Source organism: Bubalus kerabau, chromosome 4, assembly GCF_029407905.1.
Source record: "Bubalus kerabau isolate K-KA32 ecotype Philippines breed swamp buffalo chromosome 4, PCC_UOA_SB_1v2, whole genome shotgun sequence".
In the NCBI taxonomy this organism is placed as follows: domain Eukaryota; kingdom Metazoa; phylum Chordata; class Mammalia; order Artiodactyla; family Bovidae; genus Bubalus; species Bubalus kerabau.
Genome location: NC_073627.1, coordinates 7,246,731 through 7,263,967, shown reverse-complemented (window position 1 = coordinate 7,263,967; position 17,237 = coordinate 7,246,731). Strand labels below are relative to the sequence as shown.

Sequence of the window (17,237 nt, the reverse complement as noted above, 5' to 3'; positions counted from 1 at the left end):
CAGTCTGGGTCCTGGATCAGGGAGTTCTAGATAACTTGCTGGAAGGGATTTAGCGTTTGTCAAGGACTGAGTGAAAGAATGAAGGGATGGAGCCAAAGCAAAAACAATACCCAGATGTGGATATGACTGGTGATAGAAGCAAGGTCCGATGCTGTAAAGACTCTGGAAAAGACTCTGATGCTGGGAGGGATTGGGGGCAGGAGGAAAAGGGGACAACAGAGGATGAGATGGCTGGATGGCATCACCAACTCAATGGATGGGAGTTTGAGTAAACTCTGGGAGTTGGTGATGGACAGGGAGGCCTGGGGTGCTGCAGTCCATGGGGTTGCAAAGAGTCGGACACGACTGAGCGACTGAACTGAACTGAACTGAGTGATCCAACAGTTTCGGCAGAAATACAGGAAAAGTTAACAGAGAAGCAAACAGATAAGAAACATGGATAATTAGGCCCAAGAAGCCGTCCTGTTCACCTGAAATTAGTGGTTTGTGCCCAAACTTCCTAGTCCAGTGATTGGAGCTTGGAGCCTCTGAGTACTTGAGCTCAGTGTCGGACTCTTTGCGACTCCATGGACTGTAGCCTGCCAGGCTCCTTTGTCCATGGGGTTCTCCAGACAGAATTACTGGAGTGGGTTGCCGTTCCCTTCTCCAGGGGATCTTCCTGACCCAGGGATCAAACCCGGGTCTCCTGTGTCTCCTGCACCGCTGGTGGATTCTTTACCCTCTGCATCAGCTGGGAAGCCTGGGGCCTCTGGCAGAGGCTAATGGACAAAGATTTGGATGCCTCAGTGTGGAGGAGGGACAGAAACGGAGTGTAGGAGGAGCTGACACCTCCAGGTCGTGGGTGAGTCAGAATCGTGCCTTTTCCTTCTCACTTGGGTCAACATGCATGATGACCTGAACCCTTCATGTGTAGGCATAATAGTTCCCGACTGCCAAGTAACAAGTCACCACAAGCTTAGAGGCTTAACAAGCCTGATCTATTATTAGCTCCCTGCTTTGTAGGTCAGAGGTCTGGGGTGGCCTTGACTGGGTCCCTGCTTCAAAACTGAAGGCCACAATCAAGGAGGTGGCCAGGCTGAGCTCTTACTGAAGGTTCTGGGGAAGCATTCGCTCCCAAGTTTATTTAGGTTGTTGGCAGAACCAGTTCCCTGCGGCTGTAGGACGGAGGCCCCTGTGCTCTTGCTGGCTGCTTGCTGGTCTCCGTTCCTGGAGGCAGCTCTCCAGTCCTTTCCCTGCGGCCGCCACCCCCTGGCGACCCCACCCCCTCCTTCAAAGCCACTGACGGTGCATCAAATCCTTCTTGTGCTTGGCATCTCTGATTCTCCTTTTGCCATCAGAGAAACTCTCTGCTTTTAAAGGGCTCTTTTAGTTTAGGTCAGGCCGATCCAGGTAACCACTCTATTTGAAGGTCTGTTGATTAGTAAATTTATTCCATTGTGAATCCCTTTTGCCATTTAATGAAAAAATAATCTTAGGGGCTTCTCAGGTGGTGCAGTGGTAAAGAATCCACTTGCCAGTGCAGGAGACACAGAAGACGTGGGTTTGATCCCTGGATTGGGAAGATCCCCTGGAGAAGGAAGCAGCAAGGCACTCCAGTATTCTTGCCTGGAGAATCCCATGGACAGAGGAGACAGGCGGGCTACAGTCCATGGGGTCTCAAAGAGTCAGACACGACTGAGCAACTGAGCATGCAATCACAGGGGCAAGTCTTAGGGCACATCTTAGAATTCTGCCTTTCACAATGCCCGAGACACTGAGTCTGAGACCCAGAGTGGTGTCCTTTGGAGCTAAAGAGACTCTTTTGTCTTCTGGCTGAAGACTTGTCCCACTTGGTTCCACCCCGTGTGGGTGGGTGACCAACAGGCCTGGCCCCAACTCCTACCAGACACACTCTGGAGATCTACAAATAGAGAAGAAAAGGCACTCCTCTCCCTCGGAGAAAACTCCTTTCTCTGAAAGCCTCATGGACACAGGGCTCCCCTAAGAAGAAGCTCAACTCTGCACTGAGCACCCTGTCCCGGAGAGAAAGAAAGCCAGGCTCTGTGTGTTGGTTGACTCTGGCTTCCTTGAGGGTCTGCCCTTTACAAGCTCCCAGAACTTTCTGTACCATATTTCTAGCTCCTTTCAATGCTTGTTCCTTGTAGCAAGGCCAGGTGGGGAGCCTCCCTCCACCCCCTTCTGGGGCCTTCTCCCCTTCAGCTATTCAGGAATGTAGGTGCCTGCAGTAAAAACCACTAAAGATGTTTTCTTAGCTGCAGGCCTGCCCACTGGGGCCCCTCGATGCAGAAGGACCCTTTGTGCAGATTCCTCCTCCTTCTCGCCCAGGAGCTGGCATCTCAGCTCCACCTCAGCTTCGACCTTGCTCTCCGCTCCTGTGGGTGAGTTTCAGGGCCTGGAGGACTGGAAGGGGCCCCTGTGCTGCTGATAAAACAACCTGATCCAGAGCTCCCACCAGGGGCCCTCTGCCCCGCCTGCAGCCCTTCCTTTCCCCTGGAGCCCCACGGAGGGCAGCCAGTGGCAGGCAGGCAGCAAGGGGTGGGGACAATAAAGGCCAGGTCGTCACCCCAGTTCAAGGGGACCCAGACTCTCTCCGTAGAGCCGCTGGACAGCACTGCATAGCGAGGGCGCTAAGACTGGTGTGCACGTAAGTGCTGTCTGCTCTGCTCAGAACCTCAAAGCTAAAAGGAAAGTCTCCGGTTGGCCAGACTGCCTGTTATCACTCACGCACTTGGTACCAATTTAATGGAGAATAACATCCATTTGTCAGGCACTGAATAGGTGCTGGGAATCTGACAGCTTGGCTGGAGCATGGTTGGGAGCGGGACATGGGGAGAGACAGGCCGAGAGCCTGGCATCTAGTACTTCAAAGGGCGGCATCTTACCCCAGGCAACAGGAAGCCAACAGAGGGCTTTGTGTGGGCTTCCCAGGTGGCCCTAGTGGTACAGAACCTGCCTGCCAGTGCAGGAGACGTCAGAGACATGGGTTCCATCCCTGGGTCTGGAAGATCCCCTGGAGAAGGGCATGGCAATTCACTCCAGCATTCTTGCCTGGAGAATCCCGTGGACAGAGGAGCCTGGTGGGCCACAGTCCATAGCATCAAAGAGTCAGGCACGACTGAAGCAACTTAGCATGCTTATCCCAGGATATTGAATATACAGGAGGACCCGGTTGTTTAACCACTTTATATGTAATAATTTGCATCTACCAATCCCAGCCTCCCTCCCCATCCCTCCCCTACCTGCCCCCCCTTGGCAACCACAAGTCTGCTCCCTACGTCTGTGAGTCTGTTTTGAAGATAAGCTCATTTGTGTCATATTTCAGATTCCACATATAAGTGATATCATGGGGTGTTTGTCTTTCTGACTTACTTCCCTTCGTGTGATCATCTCTAGTTGCTTTTCTCTTCCCTTAGTTTTTCAGGGAACCAAGCCCTCTGGTGGATGCCTTTCTGGGGAAAAGAAGAAAGAGAGAGGCTGACGGAGGCAGAGCCACTGAAAGGTCTGCCGGGCTGTGCAGGCCCTGCCCACTTCCTTTCTCTTGCAGTGAGTTTCGTCCACACGGTGTCAGAAGGGCCGTGAGTGGCGGTGGCGAGGGGCCAGTCACCTCCCCAGCCCTGGCTCAGGCTCCTGATGCCCAACCTTTGTGTGTACTGAGTGGGCTGGCTGGACGCTCAGGTCTTTATCAGTTGTGACCACACCCTCCTGTAAGGTCCCGGGGAGAAAGCAGAACCAAACCCTGGGAAAGATCAACAGCCACGCTTTTTGGTTCTTCCAGGTGCAGCTCTTCCAACCTGAGGTCGTAGAGGAACTGAGGCAGCAGAGGGCGGGGCGGGAATCCCATGGGTCCAGGGTCACCGCACCCATATCCAGAAGTGAATTCTTCTGTTTATTTCTGTCCACGGGACCGAACAGCCACTGACATCCACCGGACCAGCATCACCCAGGGGAGCTGGCCTTTGTCCTGGCCTCTCCTGGCCTCAGAGGAATCCAGATCACAGTCGGCAGGGTTAGATTGCTCAGGCCAACCGCTCCCTTCAGAGATACACAAACTAGGGCTTGTGGAATCTCAGGGCGAATACAGAACACGCTGGCAGCCAGATCACCTGACCTCCCCCCGCCCCAGGGTGGGGGTTGTCTGACCACCCCATCACCTGACCTCAGGTCACCACCCTCCCCTGCAGTGTGGTTCTCTACTGCGTAACATAATATAATCACGGAGTAACTCCTGAGGACAGGGGCAGAGATCACGTGGCCGCCTGAGAATTCTGCCTTCAACAGGGCTGGAGGCTCCCGTCCCCCTCACCTGGCCAGACCCCCAGGCCAGCTCCTGGGAGGAAGTGTCCTTCTCAGCTCTTGACTGCCCCTAATTACTCAGCGAGGTTGGACCAGACCTCCCAATACATCAATTAGAACAGGGTGGTGGACAGGCCGGTGGGTGGATGGCTTTTGTCTCCCAGAGGCGAGTTCCCTTCCACCCAGCTGGCCCAGACCCGCGTGTCTCAGCCGGTGGTTTCGGCGTCCACGCCCAGAGTGCAGAGATGCCCGTGGGACGCCAGGAGGGAAGATGTTCCAACACTTGACAGTCCTAGCGGTGGTGCCCTTCCAGCCAGGCTCCCCCGGCACCCCATTCTGTTCTATTATTTTATTTGGCCATGTCAGGTGGCTTGTGGGATCTCAGGTTGCTGACGAGGTATTGAACCTGGACCACTGCAGTGAAAGCCCAGAATCGTAGGAACCAGGGAACTACCCACACCCACTGTACACACACACTTTCATTTTGCATTTCTACCTGGGTCCCTCAAACTTTACTACGCCTTAACTTTAATAAATATTTATTGAGAGCAAGCTCAGTGTACTGGCATAGGGGCTGGAGGCTAGGGGTCAGGACCCTTGCCTCCAGAAGACTGAAAGGCAGAGAAATATAAGCTCAAAACCAGTGGCTTCCTGTCCAGGTTCTGAAACGTACTGGCCCTACGACTTCGGCCCTATGACTTCCTCGTTTGCTTGCCTGAAAAACGGGTGATACTCATGGGTTGTTGTTGAGACACTAAATATACAGATGGATCATGGCCAGAGCTTCTATAAAAATAGATCTCTGACCTGCAATCAGCGGCAACCATGCCAGGAAGCCGGCCTGCTAGCCGTAAGTCAGACTTGTAGGAAATCAGACCGCTATCCCGGACAAGTGGTCCAGAAAGTCAAACAGTTACCCTGGTAGCAATCATCCTACGTGGGCAGGGCTTAATTAATGATTGACAGCTGCCCTAACTCTCATCCGGGCTTCCAGCTTAGGACCGATCAGAGAAAACCAGGTATGCACTTCTAACCTCTACTTTTTAAAAAACATTTATTTATTCTTGGCCATGTCATGCGACATGTGGGATCTTAGTTCTCCAACCAGGGATCGAACCTGTGCCCCCTGCCTTGGAAGTTCAGTCTTAACCCATTGGGCCACCAGGGAAGTCCATGCTCTACTTCTATTATTGTTTTTCATTTATTAATATTAATATTGTAAATATATTAATAATTATTAATATACACTGATTTAAACAAATATTAATCATTTCATCTTATTAGTATTATTAATATTGTTAAATATATTAATATTTATTAACATACACTGATTTAAGCAATATTAATAGATAGTATTAATTTTTTGCCACACCATGGGGTTTACAGAATCTTAGTTTCCAGACCAGGGATTGAACCTGGGCCCCGTGCATCAGGAGCGCAGAGTCTTAGCCACTGGACCACCAGCGAAGTCCTGGGATGCTCCTATCTGGAATTATGTCACAACACAGGCAGACATCCTCCTCTGTCTCCATGTGCAGCCTCTTCCACAATCTCCCTTCCCTCCAGAAGGGCTCCAGGGGCCACAGAGGGGGTGAGCATTCCCTCTCTCTGTCCCCGGGTCTTCTCCAAACTCAGCATACCCTGCAGGGGCATCTGGGCCCTCCATCCTGGACTCACCTTTTCTATGATGCCTGGACCCTCCCAGTGGTCTCCTAAGGGCTCTCCAGCCTCATCAACCCCTTGTCTATAATGCAGTTGGAGGGATCCTACTGGAATGTGATCTTAAGAACCATCGGAAGAAACTCAGCCTCGAAGAGAGGCCTCCAAGCCAGCACCACCCACTTTTCCACCTTCATTCATTTCCCAGTGGCGATGGCCCATCCCCCATCCACCAGGCTTTGGCAAAGTCCTCTCTGTTTTTACCTGACTCCAAGAGTGAGAAGAAAGCAAAGCGAAGCGTGCTCCGTGCCTCCCTGCTGGGTCTGCGCTCCCAGCTAACTCAAGCACCTTGCCCAACTGTGAGATGCACCGAGCCCAGGGATGAGCAAACAGGCCTGCATCTGAGTCCTGCCTCACCACGAACTAGGTATGTTTTGCAGGCCAATTGCTTTAACTCTTTGACCCTCAGTATATGTCCATCTATGGGCTTCCCAGGTGGCTCAGACAGTAAAGAATCTGCCAGCAATGCATGGTTCATCGAGACTAACATTCATCGAGACCCTGGTTCTCAGGGTGCAGGTTGTGAAGGTCCATGGAGTCGCATAGAGTCAGACATGACTGAGCAACTAACTCTTGCACTTTTTTCATGTCCATCTAGAAAAACGAAGGTAATAATTCTTACCTCCTGAGGGTTATTATGAAGAGTCTATGAGATGGTACAAACAAAATATTAAGCCTAGTGTCTGGTCCTGTGGCTTCCCAGGTGGCTCAGCGGTAAAGAATCTGCCTGCCAATGCAGGAAATGCAGATGCGGGTTTGATCCCTGGGTCAGGAAGGTCCCCTGGAGGAGGAAATGACAACCCACTCTAGTACTCTTGCCTGGAAAATTCCATGGACAGAGGAGCCTGGCAGGCTACAGTCCATGGGGTTGCAAAGAGTCGGACATGACTGAGCAACTCACACTTTCCCTCTATGGGAGCCCACTTCTATTTCATCACAGAGGAGCTCCCTGGAGGGGAGGCAGCAGGTCTAAGAGGGAGATCAGAGGTCTCAGAAGGCCAGGAGGTGCGTGCATGCGCACGCGCGCGTGTGCACACACACACACACACACCCCACAAACACACACAGGTCCATGGGAGAGTCTCAGAAGCTGCTGCTTATTCTGTGAGATGCCTCCCGACCAGCAGGCTGTGTCTCACCCTTCTACTCTGAATTGAGGTTCATCCAGGACTCTGGAGTTTGCCAATCGACTTGACCGTGGGTCCAGTCTTGTCCAACCTCCACATTTTACAGACGAGCTAACTGAGACCCCTGGGGCCAGAAATGACTTTTCCAAGGTCATGCAGTGTGTTGGTATCAGAGAAAGGTCCAGAACCCAGGTGCCCTGGTGCCAGCTCAGTGGGTTCCCCACCATTAAAGCCAAATACTGTGCCATCACCCCACCTGTCAGTCACTTCTCAAAAGTCGGGCCCCTGGAAGCGCTCTCGACGGAGAACTTAGAAAAACTCCTGCTCTAGCCCACCCCACGTGACGTCTGCTGGCAATGCCCGCTGTCTGAAAGTGAACAGGTGACTGCTGGCACACGGCTCCCCAGCCATCTCCCCTCCGGCCACGTCCAGCCAGCCAGGCGGGCACCTGAACCGGTTGGGGCACCCAGCCTGAGACCCTCAGTTCCCACGGTCCCTAGCCCAGGCCAGCACTGGGCTCGGCAGGTGGAAGGAACCCTCCCAGCCAGCCGTGCCCCAACGCCCCTTGGCAGTGAGCCCTCTGATGCCAGCCCCCTTCCCACATCCTGCCTCCCCCGGCCCTGGGAGACCCAGTCATTCGGTCCTCTCTGGAAAAGGAGCAACGCCCTGCCCTTCTCCACAGGGGCCTCCAAGTCCCGCCTGAGACCACAGCCTTCCATTTAGAGCCGCCCCCACCCTCCCGGGAGTGGTGTGGCCATCAGGGGCTCCAGTGCCAGGGCAGCTGGGCATTCCTCTCCCTGGCTTTGCCGTCTGCTAAATATACATCTAGGAGGAGTCTGGGAGGGAAACTCCACAGACCTTGTTAACTCTTTCACTTCCAGCAGCTGTGAGAGAGTTGGGGTGGCGGGGCGGAGCCAGGCCGGAAAGTGGGTGGAAGGGGTGCCCAAGACTGGAAGAGCCCTTGCCCAGGCTCAGCTGGAGGGGTGGGAGGCCCCAGCCGCGGCCAGGGGCATGGGGCCTGGGGTCAGAGGTCAGGGGTGACTGTGGGAAGTGGACCAACCGTGTCCTCATCACCCCATCCCCGCTCCAGCCTAGAGGACCCCGAGAAGGAGGGTAGGTGGGGGCCCTGGGCAGGAAACCCCTTTTGGCCACAAGGCGGAGTCAGGCCAGCACCCACTTTCTCCAGGGGCACCTAGACGGTGGCCTGAGCTCTCCTTTTCAGGAGAAGGTGAGGGAGGGCCAGGTAGCAGCCCGGCTTCCCCAACCCGGGCATCCCCTTTCCCGGTTCCTTGAGAGGACGTGTGATCAGACAGGAGGAGGCTCTGGACGAGCCCCCACACCCCGCTTCCCTTCTTCCCTCCCCTGCAGGGCGCCCCTCAGCCAGGCCTGCCTTCCTGCCCCCTCGGTGCCTGGAGAGCCCCCAGGGGCCCTGGCTGAAGGCCTGCAGCATCCTGGGAGCCCCGCCCCGGCACCCCACCCCGGGTCCCAGCTCCGCCGGTGACTCACTGTGGGGTCGGCAGGCCCCCTGCCCGCTTCTCCCTGCCCCGTCTCCCTCCCCTTCCCGCCTCCTCCCTCCATCCTGGCGGTGTGGGGGGCTGAAGCCGAGGCTCACACTCCCTGAGTAGGGAGTGTACCCTGGGCAGGAGCTGCTGGGGGAGCCTGGGACCCTAGAGGCACTGACCGAGGCCCTGCGGCTGCGGAGCCCGGGTAGGCCGGTGCCCACCGCGGGGAGGGCAGGCAGCCAATGTGGGATCAGCGGGAGGGGCTGCCCGGACCAGGCGGAACGGACGAGGGTGAGGACCGGGCCCTTCACACACTGCCCCGCGCAGCCAGCCTTCTCAGTCGCCAGGAGGACCTGGGGAAACCGCCGCGACAGTGACACCCGCCCGTCTCCGCCACCTCCCGGCTTGGAGGAAGGTCGTGACTCCGTGGCCTCAGGGTGGAGAAGAGCGACTAGGGGACCGGTTGAGCCCTCCTGCCCAGCTGCTCCCTGCTGGCTGCGGACGTGATGGGGATGGGGGTGGGGGTGAGGGTGGGTGGGGGCGTGGAGGGGCGTGGAGGGGTGGGGGTGGGGGTGGGGATGGGCAGGCACAGTTTCTTGGCAATAACTTAGATCTGCCTGGAAATCTGCTTTAAAGGCCCGCCCCCTGGCTACCAGGCCAGTCTGCGCATCCGGCCTATCCTGCAGCGCCCCCTGCTGTCTCATCCCATAGTGACGGGACAAAGCGGGAAGTAGGGTTGCAAGACCCTCAAGCTTCTCCGCTGACAAAGGAATCAGGGCCCTGGTGGGGATGGGGGGGGCGAACACCAAGATTCCCAAGACACTCCCTTGCCAAAGACCATCCCATTGTCCCTGCCGACAGATCTATAACCTGGCCGACCAAGGGGCTCAACATTTAATCTGGTAAATAAGTAAAGTTTTGCTCTCTGGGGGTGACCTCCTCCCCTGGGCATGGTTGCTGAAAAGAGCAGACCCTCTAGAAGGCTGGTTCCTTGTCTCCAGCATGCCCCCTCCCACCCTTCCCCATCCCAGGAGCACGTGGACAGCTGTGGGGCCCTTTACCCAATGGACACGGAAGGGGTGGAGGTTGGGGGCTGGGGGTGGAGGTGGGGCTGGGAGGTGGAGGAGGCCACAGCGGGATTAGGGGAGTGAGGTCAGAAGCCCCCGGGGACCACTGACCACGAGGGGGCAGAGGCAGTGAGTGCAGGTAAGAGGCGATCTTTGGCAGTGCTGGGGGCTGTGCACACTTCAGTGAGAGTCGCTCAGCTGTGTCCGACTCTTTGCGACCCCGTGGACTATACAGTCATGGAACTCTCCAGGCCAGAATACTGCAGTGGGTAGCCTTTCCCTTCTCCAGGGGATCTCTCCAGCCCAGGGGTTGAACCCAGGTCTGCTGTATTGCAGGCAGATTCTTTACTAGCTGAGCCACAAGGGAAGCCTGTGCAAACCTTAAGCCCAGCGCAGAATGGAAAAAAAAACCCCAACACGCTGTTGGAGGTGAGAGCATTAAAGAGAGCCCAGGAGATGTGGCAGACAACGTCTTTACTCTCCTGCCCGAGAACAAATAAGAGCAGCAGCCGGAAAGGGGGCCAGCAACCCCGTCACAGCTAAGAAAATGGAGAAAATTCTTCTGAACGAGGAGGAGATATTCTCAGTGTGGAATTTCAAAGTTCTGTAGCCGACTTTGGGAAACTTCTTGAGGGAAGACACTTGTCCTCAGATGTTTATTCATTATGGTTTAACCAAAAACATCAAGATCTTCCAAGAATCCAGGAAGAAAGGAGAGGTCACATTTGAGGATTCAAGACTGACGTTGAATCCTGCTACACCAACCAGAAAGAAAGGTGGGGAGACATTTCCTAAAGAGCTAAGAGAAAAATTCTTCTCGTCAAAAACAGGACATGCAGCCAAATGAACACTTCCTTTTGAAATAACCACAGTGCTATGGGCCAAATTGTGTCTCCCTAAATTCGTAGACTGAAGCCCTAACCCCCAGTACGTCAGAATGTGAATTTAAAGAGATGACTGAGTTAAAATGAGGCCATTAGGGCGGGCACACATCCAATATGACTGGTGTCTTTTTAAGAAGAGGAGATTAGGGGACTTCCCCTGGCGGACCAAGTGGTTAAGACTTTGCCTTCCGATGCAGGGGTGCAAGTTCAGTCCTTGGTCAGGGAACTAAGATCCCACATGCCTTGCAACCAGAAAGCTAAAATATAGAACAGAAGTAACATAACAAATTCAATAATGACCATAAAAATGGTCCACATCAAAAAAATCCTAAAGAAAAAAAAATATTAGGAAACAGAGACACCAGGGATATGCCTGCAAAGAGGAAAGAGCTTTGGAAGACACAGAGGAGAGCATCTGCAGCCAAGGGATAAGGCCGCCGAAAGCAACCAGCTTGCCGACACCTTAATCTTGGACTTCCAGCTCACAGAGCCTTAAGAAAATTAATTTCTGTTGCTTAAGCCCCCCAGACTATGGTATTTTGTTATGGCAGATCTAGGAAATGAATACACCTGGACACAGAGATCAGAAAACAAGCTGTCGACCAACTTCTAGACTGGCAGAAATCATATGTAGACTTGGAAATACGTGACAAACAACTGTCCTCAAGTATTAACACAGGGTTAAAATAGGAGATAAGATCAACTGATGAAATGGAGAATCTGGGGCGGGGTGGGAGGAACTGCAAGGGAAAAGCTTGGAATTTCAAGAAGGATTTCCATCAGCCAAGGTATTTCAGCAGGTGGGGTGGAAATGAGCAGGGTGACTGACCCACACCCAGGAAGTGAAGTTCTCCAGAAGCCATTGAGGCTTTAATGACAAAAATTTGCAAAGGAAAGATAACCAGCTTCAAGAATACCTTTCATTCCCATTTCAGTGGCTTGTTTATCACAGCGATGATTTCTCGCTTTCATTAAAGGTTATAAAGATATCAAAAGGGAACTGCTACCTAAAGCTTCATAGGGAAATATGATGGTGGTGGTAAGTTAGTCTCTAAGTCATGTCCGACTCCGTGTGACCCCATGGACTGTAGCCTGCCTCGCTCCTCTATCCATGGAGTTCTCCTAAGTAAGAATACTGGCATGGGTAGCAGTTCCCTTCTCCAGGGGATCTTCCCAATCCAGAGATTGAACCCAGGTTTCCCACATTGCAGGCAGATCCTTTACAGTCTGAGCCCCCAGGGAAGCCCCTTAGTTCCCAGACAAGGGATCAAACCCGTGTCCCTTGCATTGGCAGATGGATTCTTAACCACTGGACCACCAGTGAAGTCCCTTTCTGTCTCCTTGAAGACAGCTCCCCAGCCAGTTGAAAGAGGCTTCTTGTCTTGCCCCACTGCAGCTGCCTTCCATGGCCAAGGTCTCCCCTGAGACTGGACAGCTCTCCTGCAGGGTCCTGCAGGTTTCCTATTAAGTGGAAAGGGGGGTCTCTCCCTCACAATGTGTCATTTGATTCTGCATCAAAAGATGCCTTTCTTCCCAGCACTTCGCTCTGTAGGGTGGACTTGGTCCCTGGGAAGGGCTGGGGGAGGCATCATGTCTTGCGCCCCTTCTTAGGGAACCTACACTCACACCCGCTTCCTCCTTAAGCAAGGAATGAAGCTCTGGTTCACCAGCTCTTCCCACGGACGCGTCTCTGTGCACACAGTGTTACTGAACAAGAATAGGGTCCTGTGCGCCTGCACGGAAAGCCCGTCTACTGACACCACGTTGTGGTGAAGGAAGTTCAGTTCAGTCGCTCAGTCGTGTCCAGCTCTTTGCGACCCCATGAACTGCAGCACGCCAGGCCTCCCTGTCCATCACCATCTCCTGGAGTTTACCCAAACTCATGTCCATCGAGTTGGTGATGCCATCCAGCCATCTCATCCTTTGTCGTCCCCTTCTCCTCCTGCCCCCAATCCCTCCCAGCATCAGAGTCTTTTCCAATGAGTCAACTCTTCGCATGAGGTGACCAAAGTATTGGAGTTTCAGCTTCAGCATCAGTCCTTCCAAAGAACACCCAGGACTGATCTCCTTTAGGATGGACTGGTTGGATCTCCTTGCCGTCCAAGGGACTCTCAAGAGTCTTCTCCAACACCACAGTTCAAAAGCATCAATTCTTCAGCACTCAGCTTTCTTCACAGTCCAACTCTCACATCCATACATGACCACTGGAAAAACCATAGCTTGACTAGATGGACCTTTGTTGGCAAAGTAACATCTCTGCTTTTGAATATGCTATCTAGGTTGATCATACCTTTCCTTCCAAGGAGTAAGCGTCTTTTAATTTCATGGCTGCAGTCACCATCTGCAGTGATTTTGGAGCCCAGAAAAATAAAATCTGACACTGCTTACACTGTTTCCCATCTATTTGCCATGAAGTGATGGGACCGGATGCCGTGATCTTCGTTTTCTGAATGTTGAGCTTTAAGCCAACTTTTTCACTCTCCTCTTTCACTTTCATCAAGAGGCTTTTTAGTTCCTCTCCACTTTCTGCCATAAGGGTGGTGTCATCTGCATATCAGAGGTTATTGATGTTTCTCCCAGCAATCTTGATTCCAGCTTGTGCTTCTTCCAGCCCAGCGTTTCTGCATATAAGTTAAATAAGCAGGGTGACAATATACATTCTTGACATACTCCTTTTCCTATTTGGAACCAGTCTGCTGTTCCATGTCCAGTTCTAAGTGTTGCTTCCTGACCTGCATATAAGTTTCTCAAGAGGCGGGTCAGGTGGTCTGGTATTCCATCTCTTTCAGAATTTTCTATAGTTTATTGTGATCCACGCAGTCAAAGGCTTTGGCATAGTCAATAAAGCAGAAATAGATGTTTTTCTGGAACTCTCTTGCTTTTTCCATGATCCAGCAGATGTTTGCAATTTGATCTCTGGTTCCTCTGCCTTTTCTAAAAGCAGCTTGAACATCTGGAAGTTCACGGTTCATGTATTGCTGAAGCCTGGCTTGGAGAATTTTGAGCATTACTTTACTAGCGTGTGAGATGAGTGCAATTGTGCGGTAGTTTGAGCATTCTTTGGCATTGCCTTTCTTTGGGATTGGAATGAAAACTAACCTTTTCCAGCCCTGTGGCCACTGCTGAGTTTTCCAAATTTGCTGGCATATTGAGTGCAGCACTTTCACAGCATCATCTTTCAGGATTTGAAATAGCTCAACTGGAATTCCATCACCTCCACTAGCTTTGTTCGTAGTGATGCTTTCTAAGGCCTGCTTGACTTCACATTCCAGGATGTCTGGCTCTAGGTCAGTGATCACACCATTGTGATCATCTTGGTCGTGAAGATCTTTTTTGCACAGTTCTTCTGTGTATTCTTGCCACCTCTTCTTAACATCTTCTACTTCTGTTAAGTCCATACCATTTCTGTCCTTTATCGAGCCCATCTTTGCATGAAATGTTCCCTTGGTATCTCTAATTTTCTTGAAGACATCTCTAGTCTTTCCCATTCTGTTGTTTTCCCCTATTTCTTTGCATTGATCACTGAGGAAGGCCTTCTTATCTCTCCGTGCTATTCTTTGGAACTCTGCATTCAGATGCTTATATCTTTCCTTTTCTCCTTTGCTTTTCACCTCTCTTCTTTTCACAGCTATCTGTAAAGCCTCCCCAGACAGCCATTTTGCTTTTTTGCATTTCTTTTCCATGGGGATGGTCTTGATCCCTGTCTCCTGTACAATGTCATGAACCTCCATCCATAAATTCATCAGGTACTCTATCTATCAGATGTAGTCCCTTAAATCTATTTCTCACTTCCACTGTATAATCATAAGAAATTTGATTTAGGTCATACCTGAGTGGTCTAGTGGTTTTCCCTACTTTCTTCAATTTAAGTCTGAATTTGGCAATAAGGAGTTCATGGTCTGAGCCACAGTCAGCTCTTGGTCTTGTTTTTGCTGACTCTATAGAGCTTCTCCATCTTTGGCTGCAAAGAATATAATCAATCTGATTTTGGTGTTGACCATCTGGTGATGTCCATGTGTAGAGTCTTCTCTTGTGTTGTTGGAAGAGGGTTTTTGCTATGACCAGTGTGTTCTCTTGGCAAAACTCTATTAGTCTTTGCCCTGCTTCATTCCGTATTCCAAGGCCAAATTTGCCTGTTACCCCAGGTGTTTCTTGACTTCCTACTTTTGCATTCCAGTCCCCTATGATGAAAAGGATATCTTTTTGGGGTGTTAGTTCTAAAAGGTCTTGTAGGTCTTCACAGAACCGTTCAACTTCAGCTTTTTCAGCATTACTGGTTGGGGCATAGGCTTGGATTACTGTGATATTGAATGGTTTGCCTTGAAAATGAACAGAGATCATTCTGTTGTTTTTGAGATTGCATCCAAGTACTGCATTTCAGACTCTTCTGTTGACCGTGATGGCTACTCCATTTCTTCTAAGGGATTCCTGCCCGCAGTAGTAGATATAATGGTCTTCTGAGTTAAATTCACCCATTCCAGGGGAAGGAAAGGGCAGCGTTTATTGCAGGGTGCCAAGTGAGAAGTCCAGGCACCCAGTGCTTTAAAAGCCCAAACTCCTTATTTGGTATGTTAAATTACATGGAAATACATTTGTTGGACGAAAGGAAAACAGTCAAACAAGATAAAATCATAACAGTTTAGTCATTAAACCAAGTCAAAGACTTCAGTTCCTCTTCAAGAGCTATAGGTAATATTCTGTGCAAAGTCCTTTGAGCTATTTTTGCAGCGACTGAAACCCCCACCAGGTGGAAGACGTTAACTGTATGTGGTCAGCGGGCACGTAGACTCCAGATGGGTTGCAAACAGAAAGGTTGATGATGTTGACTCCTGATTACCTCACTACCCATCAATCAGAAACTCACCCTGCCACCGTCTCCCTCACTCTGTCTAAAAACCTTTCCCCGGGGCTTCCCTGGTGGCTCAGGGGCAAAGAACCTGCCTGCCATGGCAGGAGACAGGTTTGACCCTTGGTCCGGAAACATCCCATATGCCGTGGAGCAGCTAAGCCCGTGCCCCACAACTGTTGAACCTGCGCTAGAAACCGTACTCCACAGCAAGAGAAGCCACCGCAATGAGAAGCCCACGGATTGCAACTACAGAGTGGCCCCCACTTCCTGCAACTGGAGAAAAACCCTGCAGCAACACCCAGAGCCCCAGCACAGCCAAAACTAAATAAATAAGATTATGTCAAAAAACAAAACACTTTCCCTAAAAGCCATCAGGGGGTTGCAGCCTTTTAAGCATTAGCTGCCTGGATTCCTATCTCGGCACCTGCAGTAAACACGGCACTTTCTTCCACCACAACCCGGAGTCGGTGGACTGGCTATACTGCACTGGGGGGAGTGGACCCGCGTTTGGTTTGGTAACGATGGGGGAATCCACCGTGCCCCCCACCGACTCAGGGCAGGCTGACTTTGCTCAGAGGTCCTCCGTCCTTTCTCTCTGTTTTTGGGACCCGCGGTGCCTCATAATTTTTCAGAATAGAGGAAGGTAATGTGTGGTTTAGACAAAGTAACAGATCTCCAGTCTAGCAGGGTGTAGGGCATCAGGCCAGAATTACACCCATTGAGTCTGAAAAGCAGTCTGTGCAGCTCCCGGCACCAAGACATACCTGAACCGGCGCCTGTTCCGGTCAGGTTTCGCCTCTCAATGTGTTTGTGGCAAACGCAGGACACGGTCTTGGTTTTCAGAGCTTTTTAGAATCTAGAACTGTGGACAAAGGATTGGGGACCATCTTTTCTGCCTTATGGGTGCGGCTAAAAGTGCCTTCCTGGACATTCCTGCTGTGGGGAGAGAAGTAGGGAGGGCAGGTGGAAGGCCAAGGGCATTTATTTTGCACTGACTGTTTGCCCGGCGCATATCTGCCTTTTTTGCTCCTGTGATCCCACTAAGGGGTTGGGTGCTGGTGAGGGCCCGCCTGGACCTCCCGTTCAGGGGAAAGGTCAGTTCAGCCTGATCAAGAAGCAGAAAGCAGACTGCTAATGTGTTTACCCAATGCCTGGAGCAGGTGGGAGGTCCGTCCGCTGTCTCTCCCAGCTGCCTTTCCAGGCTGGCACCGCCAAAAGGAGGGAGGCTAGGAGGGGCGGGCAGAGCCCCCCGGCCTCCCGTCAGTGGGGCCATCTCCCTTCCCCGCCTTGGTGGAGAAAGAGCCTTCTTCCCCAAGTGCAGTGAGGTCAGCAGCGTGGCCGGGGCCGCCTCTCCCCTCTCCTGGCCCCTGAGCTAAGAGGGCCTTTTGTTGCTTAGTCCTGCTCCTTGGCAACCATGAGGACTGCAGCCCCGGGCTTTTCGGGGCCCCTGAACCTGTTCTGGCTCCAGCGCAGGGAGTCAATCAAAATCAGTCCAGGACACTTAAGACCCTAAGGTCTTTATGTCGCCCCAGAGCTGGGACATTGAGTCTGCTTAAGACCACTTTCCTAGACAGCTCCTCCCCATTGTTCAACCCCCACACATGGTTCCCCCCAGCCCAGGAAAGGCCTGGAATCCTGGGGACATCTTCCTTTCTCCCTGGCATTGCCAGCAGAAGCCAGAGAAGTAATTGACGCAGGAAATGAGAGGTGGGCTCCAGGAAGGGGTGGGATAAAAGCAATTCATATTCATCCATCCATCCATCTATTCATTCGTTCATTCAACCCACCAACATTAA

General features: G+C 52.1%; 1 long non-coding RNA gene across 2 annotated transcripts in view; it reads left to right on the top strand.

Moving 5' to 3' along the window:
• Positions 1-4,965, top strand: part of LOC129648605 (uncharacterized) — a 38,106-nt gene extending 33,141 nt beyond the window's left edge. The window contains exons 2-4 of one of the 2 annotated variants that reach the window (XR_008712804.1): positions 650-841; positions 2,253-2,378; positions 3,414-4,965. This is a non-coding gene — a long non-coding RNA (uncharacterized LOC129648605). The remainder of the gene's footprint in view (positions 1-649; positions 842-2,252; positions 2,379-3,413) is intronic. The other variant, XR_008712805.1, reaches the window with a different exon arrangement.
• Positions 4,966-17,237: the final 12,272 nt, after the last annotated feature.